Raw genomic sequence first — 7,413 nt, 5'->3', positions numbered from 1 at the left:
TGTTCAGTGGGAAAATATGCTTACTAGAAAGAGAAAGAATTAAACTATCAGGCTATGTTGAGGACCACTGGAGATAATACATTTAGAGTGAAATCAAATTACCCACTGACTGTGAGATGACTTTCGGTGGCACAAAACACAGGGTTAAATAACAGTGAATTTCAGAGTGAGAACACTATTCTTTTTCAATTCTCTTTCAATTAATAAGGAGAAAGTCTCCATGTGGTATGAGTATGTCGATAGCATCTCTTAACTTCTGCTACTGTCTCTTTTTATTCAAGACAGAACAGGCTTCAGACTTGGAGCCTTCCATCTGAAATTACATCAAGCAGGAATCTAATAATACTCCTTTGCTTTCATGGTACTTAATTTTTTATGACTGTTATGTTTCTGCCAAGTGATACTGGTTTTTCATTTATGTTGATGATATGCAATTTCTTTTAAAAAATAGAACTGAGTTTACAAAGTGAGGAAATATAAAGAGAAATCCGGAGCTGGGCGTGGCGGTGTGCGCCTGTAATCCCAGCTACTGGGGAAGTGGAGTGGGGAGGATCTCTTGAGTCTGGGAGTCAGAGACCAGCCTGGGCTACAGAGTGAGACCCCGTCTGAAAAAAAAAAAAATGGGTTAATAATAGAGTAGGGAGCCAAGCACGGTGGCTCATACCTGTAATCCCAGCACTTTGGGAGGCTGAAGTGGGCAGATCACTTAGGTCAGGAGTTCGAGACCAGCCTGGCCAACATGGTGAAACTCCATCTCTACTAAAGATACAAAAATTAGCTGGGAGTGGTGGTGCATACCTGTAATCTCAGCTACTGGAAGGCTGAGGCATGAGAATCACCTGAACCTGGGAGGTGGAGGTTGCAGTGAGCCGAGATGGCAGCACTGCACTCCAGCCTGGGGAACAGAGTGAAACCCCATCTCAAAAAAAAAAAAAAAAAAAAAATAGCATAGGGAGTGTTGGGACATGACCAAAATGGCGACAGCAGCATAGAGAAGATGGGATGCTGGGACACACAGCAGTACCTTGCGTGGCCTGTTCTGATTTTCATCAGGGCAAAATACGTTTAGCTTTTTTCTCTCTTGTACGTCACTCACATAGAGAAGATGGGGCGTTGGGACACACTGCAGTACCTCATGTGGCCTGTTGTGATTTTTATCAGGGCAATACGGTTAGCTTTTTTTCTCTCCCGTAAGTTACTCTTAAAGACATGAGACTCAGAGGCCTTGAGGAGGGATGCACAGCCCTGTGGGGTAGGTACCACACAGATGAGTTAGGAGTCCGATTTTTCAGGAGCTGCCACATGGGCCAATCCAGTGACAAGTGTTCGAGTTAGGTGACAGGGAGACCCCAGGCGGAAGAGCAGGCAGGCATGCTCAGTGCCCACCCCTCCCCTCCCAGACAGCTGCTGCCCCTGTAATAGAGCCCTCCTGGCTGCCATCTGTACCCACCAGCCCTCTGCAGCACTATCATCCTGCCTGGAGCCTGTTGTCATAGTATTCAGAGCGACCTGCCTGCTTTGCTGTGCGAAAGGGAAAGCTGGGAACACATCTTCAGCCAGTCCAACTTCATTCTCCTTTGGCCTTTGTGAGGGCCTGGATACAACCATTGGATGAATCCAACACTCAAATATTCCCAGTCAGTGGTACCTTAAGGGAACTTACTTCCTAAATTGAGATTGTGCCTTTATTGGTAGAAGAAGGAAAAAGGTCTCTCTTCTTTGTAATGTATGTGCTAGATGCTATGTGCTGGAGGCACTGCTACTTGACTCTAGCAGTGTAGTATGTTGCACTAACTCTCACCCATTGGCCTGGGACTGTCCCCCTTTTAAAACAGAAAGTCTCACATTCCAGGATCCCCTTCAATCTCTGGCAAACTGAGATGATTGGTCACCCCAATCTTAGGTGGGGAGACAAGTGTATTGGTGTTTCTCTTGGACACCAAAGAATGTTTGGATGATTGTGTCCAGAGAAACTGTGTTTTGACAAAGTCAAAGAGAATTAAATGATTTCCTCATTCAGATTTAGACCACAGTGAAAATATGAAAACGGTGCTGTTTTTGTTAATATAAGTTATGTCATGCACTGAGAACAGGGTTTGTTGCATCAGCAGTGGCTTTAATTGGGCTGAGCCAGGAAAATCCGCAAAGATCCATTCTTCTAGGCATGTTTATAAAACCTGCTGTGTTCGTAGTGAAATCTAAAACTCCAGTCAACTTCCTACATGGTGTGCCTGTCTGCAAAACAGGTTATGCTTACCCAAAATATTTGGAAATTGCATGGTGTGCTACCTTAAAATAATGCCAGCTACTGTGATAAACGACTCCAAAGTGTACAATTGCTCAATGCAATAGAAGTTTCTTGGTGGCATAAAGTCCAAAACAGGTGTTCTTGATTGGCTGGCAATTCTCCCCCAAGCAAGGATTCAGGGACCCAGGCTCCTCCCATTTTTTGGTGTCCCCAACATACGGCTTCCAAGGTTGTCAAAATTATCTGCATCAAACCAATGGAAGGGTAAAGAACATACACAGTCACATACACAAGAGATTTGGGGGAAGGAAAGTTGGATGTGGCCACATTACCTACTCACATTCCACTGGTGACCTCAGTCACAGGCCACAGCCAGTGGCAAGGTGGTCTGAGATATGCTGTCTGGATGCTGCCTAGGAAGAAGAGGAAATGGGTTTGGTGAAAGCTAACAGTCTCTATCACAGATGGGTGTCTTGTGTCTTTCTCACTATAAAACACAGATAGATTTAATCCTGAAGGCAAGAATCCTGAGACTGCAGACAGAGTGGGATTAGATTCTGGCTGATTCTCTTCTTCTTTCTAAACATAAGTCATCACACTTTCTAATCCTTGGAACATGTGAACATGTTACTTTACGTGGCCAAAAAACACTTTGCAGATGTGGTCAAGTTAAGGACCTCGAGATGGAGAGATTATCCTGAATTATCTGAGTGGACCCAATGTAATCGCAAGGGTCTTTCTAAGACAGAGGGAGGAGAATCGGAGAGAGCTGGAGATGTCTTAGTGCAAATGTCTGGTGCTTGGGCTGGGAACACTCCAACACTGAGGAAGCGGAAGAGCTAGTAACCTCAGGGTATAGCCAAACTGCTGACATTGTGGTTCTGGTCTCCAAAGTGGAGTTGCCAGATAAAATACACCCAATTAAAGACTAAATTTCAGAGAAATTATAGATAATTTTTCAGTATGACCCACGCAATGTTTGTGATATACTGCAAAATTATTTGTTGTTTTTCTAAAATTTAAATTTAAATGAGGGTCCTGTATTCTTAATTGCTAAACCTTGCAACCCTATTCCAGAGGTGCACGTCCTGAGAGAGAACCAGGCAGCAGCTCCGTTGCCTTTTCTGGTTCAGTATTAGAAGTTGCATAGCATCCTTCTTGCCTAGATAGAGGAGGGTCAATATCACATTGTAGGAGAAGCCTATAGGATGAAACACACACATATATATATTTACTCATGTGACCACCTTTGGAAAATACAGTCTTTGGAGTAGTTAGTTCCCTTTTGTAAATTTGAGAAAACTCAGGTACAAATGTCTTGGTGAGGTGATATTGCCAATAAGTATGGAGTTAGGATTCAAATCCATGGCTGCTTGGACCCAAAATTAGTTTTTGAGCTCATGATAACTGAGAATGGGGAAAGTTTATAGTTAAACATGCATTCTAGGCTTAGAGAAGCAGATTTCCCAAAGATCAGAGGAGAGATAGGCCAGATGTTACGTTCAGGGACTTTCAGATGAATGATATCTCAAGAGAGTTGGGATGCTCTCCGAAATGTCACTCTAAATCTGCCATTGCAAGTGATTCTGCTGTGGAAGAAAAGGGGGAGGGAACTAATAAAACCAGGGACTGCATAGGAAATTCTCTGATGCTCTCAGATTTTAAAAGGGCAGGGACAAAAATGGGAAGGAAGAGCACTTAACCAAGGACAAATAGAAATTAGCGGCTGAGAATTGTAGGAATAGTAGCAGGAAGTGTTTACGCCCCAGAAGATCTGTGTGCCAACGTCCAGGAAACCAAGCAAGGGCTCGACTTACTGCTTGGGGTCAATGGTGCAACATTTATGGGCCCGAAAAGCAAGGAGCTCTTCCAAGGAAAGGACCTTGAAAGTCAACCAGCCTCTGGAACACAGGAGAGGATCAATTCATATTGGTTGAATGCATGAATGAACAAACAAATATGTCTAGGAGGGAACTGAAGAGAGAGGCCACAGTAAGAAAACACTGGGTTCTCCTAGTGCAGATCTATAGTGGAGTGAGACGCTCCCAGCACAGACTCTAAAGGAAAGAAGAGCAAAGTGGCCAAACATCAGCCTAATGTACAGAAGGAATGATTAATGACAATTGAAATGGGTTACTGGGCAAAAATTACCCCCATTCTATTGCAGAATTGGCAAAAGAAGTTTTGACTTGGAAGCTTCTTTGGTTTGAAATCGTTAAAATGTTAAACGTAGACATGTGTTTTAAAGCACTGTTCTGCTTTAGTATAACTTAAAGAATTCTTCTAATCCTGTATCTTTAAAATATGTATTTACTTATTATTTGAGACAGGGTCCCACTGTGGCACCCAGAGTGGCTCCCTGGCTCAAGACATCTTCCCACCTCAGCCTCCTGAGTAGCTGAGACTATGGGCATGCACCACGATGCCCAGTTAACTCTATTTTTTTGTAGAGATGGAGTCTTCCTATGTTGCCCAGGCTGGTCTCAAACTCCTAGGCTAAAGTGATCCTCCCACTTTGGCCTCCCAAAGTGTTGGGATTCCAGACATGGGCCACCATGCCTGGGCCTATATTTTCTTGGTAGAAAAAAACTTTAGTTCAATTTCCTGCTAGCCAGGTAGTATCAAACATTAGCTTTTACTGAGATGTTCCTGGAGTTGAGTGTAATTTACTAAAAGAAGCGGTATCTTGTGACTATTTCAGTATTTATTACTAAGAAAAACAGGAAAATTTTTGTATGCAAAATGAACAGTCTGATACAATAAAAGGTTTGCTTTTGGTTTGGTTGTGCTTTTAAAATTTGTCTGTTGATAAAAAGTAATTTTGACTATTGTAATCCATAAAAATGGTTTGATTTCCATTTATAGATTTTATGAATAAAATGCTAGAGTTTTCCATTATGCTGTTGTGAGATTTGCATTCAAAACGTCTGCAATTGAAACCATTTTAGTTTATTTAGGTATTCAGAAACCTGTTGACAGCCGCTCAAATAAAAGACTTTTTTTTTTTTTTTTTTTGAGACAGAGTCTTGCTCTGTGGCCCAGACTGGGGCACAGTGGCATGATCTCAGCTCACTGTAATCTCCACCTCCTGGGTTCAAGCGATTCTCCTGCCTCAGCCTCCTCAGTAGCTGGGATTACAGGCATGCACCACCACGCCCAGCTAATTTTTGCATTTTTAGTAGAGATGGGGTTTCACCATGTTGGCCAGGCTGGTCTTGAACTCCTGACCTTGTGTTCCACCCACCTCAGCCTCCCAAAGTGCCAGGATTAGAGGCGTGAGCCACCACACCCGGCCAAAAAAAGACATTGAACACATTTATTTGATCATTACTTTTCTAATTCTTACCATGTGCAGGCTGTGTTCTAAGCACTGGAGAGAGAGCAATGAATAGGATGGGGACAATTAAACAAGTAATCAAATAAACTAAAATAAAATATATATCTCATGGGTAATGTATGCCATAAAGAAAATAAAACAGGTAAGAAGGCGTGTGGTGATTGCAGAGGCTTTTATTTTAGATACTTAGATAAGATTTTTATAAGGGGTGACATATGACCATAGATTAAATGATAAGAAGCCATCCATTCTGTATATAGTAAGTATAATAAAACAAATATTATCCCTATATCAAATCACTATGAAAGTCCATTTATTTAGTGAGTGAATGAGTGAGTTAGTTCACAGGTTAACCAGATGGTGAGCTGTGGGAGCTGATCAGCTAGTCCATGTGAGGCTGTTGTTTTTGCCTCTGAAGTCAGCAGGGCAGGCACGTGGGGAGAGAAGTGAGGGAAGTGAGGACAGGGATGAGCTCCAACCTCACTGGTTCCTCAATGCCTTCAAGCCTCCACCCTCGGTGCACTTGGTCTAGGGGCTGAGCGTGCACCTGGCCAGGAGCCACAGGAGCTGAAGGAAGTGATCCTGTGGGAACCAGAGGAGCCGTGGCCCAGCTGCTGGCCAACAGCATGAGCCAGTGGGGGAGTCTCAGCATGTGCGAGCTGCAACAGCACCTGGAGCCCTGCAACGACCTTCCTCGCAAAAAGAAGAAGGCTGCTGCTGCGTTTCTGTCTTCCAAATCTTGAGCACAATATCCCCTGTGGGCCACACCAACCTGGAACCGTGCAGGGAGGGGAATAGAAATGGAGCTCCAGCTTTGCTGAGTGGACACAGCAGGAGCCCACCCCAGCTTGCTCTAGGAACAGCAAGATGCCCCGGGTGGCCCAGCGCCCTCGTCTTTGCTTGTGTCTTGCATCCTTGGTGCCGATCTGTTTAATACTATAGCCTGCCCTCCCATAGCCCCAGCTCAACACTTGCAGACCCCATTAATTTCACTTTATTTTCCACAGCACTCATCACCTTCTTACATGCTACATAATTAATTAATATCATGTCTATTGCTTGTTATTTATTTCTCACCAGTAGAATGCAAGCTCCGCAAGGGTATAAACATGTTCCTGTTTTGTTCCATGATATATCCCAAACACCTAGAACAGCCGTGCCACATTGTGGGCCTTTAATACACACTGTGGAGTGAGAGAACCAACATGGCAAAAGCAAAGAAAATAGGGAAAGTGTTAGGGTGTCAGGGAAGAGCCTGGAGAAGTCAGCGGCCGCCAAGTCAGGTAGCATAGATTTTATACTAAGTGTACTGAGAAGCCTTTGGGAGGTTTTTGGCAGAGGAGTCAAGTGTTGTGTTTGATATTTTTAAAAGACAACTCCAGTAATGTGTGGGGGGTATATGGGAGACAGGTGAGCCTAGAAGCAGGAAATCCAGGTAGGAAGTGGTTGCAGTTGTCCAGCTGGGATGAGGGTGGCTTGGTCTATGATGATTGCAGAGAAGGGGAGGCAGGTGATGAGATCCAGCATCTACTCTGATGGCCGAGCTATCAGCACTGTCAACATGTTAGATGTAGAGGATGAAGATAGCTCAGGGTTTTATCCTGAGCTCCTATGTGAAACGGTGAATCCATTAGCAGAGATGAAGACTGGAAGAGAAGCAGGCTTAAGCACAGAAACTGAGATTTTCATTCACTCACTCAACACACATTTACTGAGCCCCTCCTCTGTGCTGGGAACAGCACTTGGTCTTGGGGATACATAGGTGAACAAGCCGGACTAAAATTCTTGCCCTCAGGAGATTACATTGCAGGGGAGGAGAGAATGACAA

Source organism: Gorilla gorilla, chromosome 8 (genome assembly GCF_029281585.2).
Source record: "Gorilla gorilla gorilla isolate KB3781 chromosome 8, NHGRI_mGorGor1-v2.1_pri, whole genome shotgun sequence".
In the NCBI taxonomy this organism is placed as follows: Eukaryota; Metazoa; Chordata; class Mammalia; order Primates; family Hominidae; genus Gorilla; species Gorilla gorilla.
The sequence above is the reverse complement of the archived record's forward strand: the minus strand, read 5'-3'. Positions refer to the sequence as shown.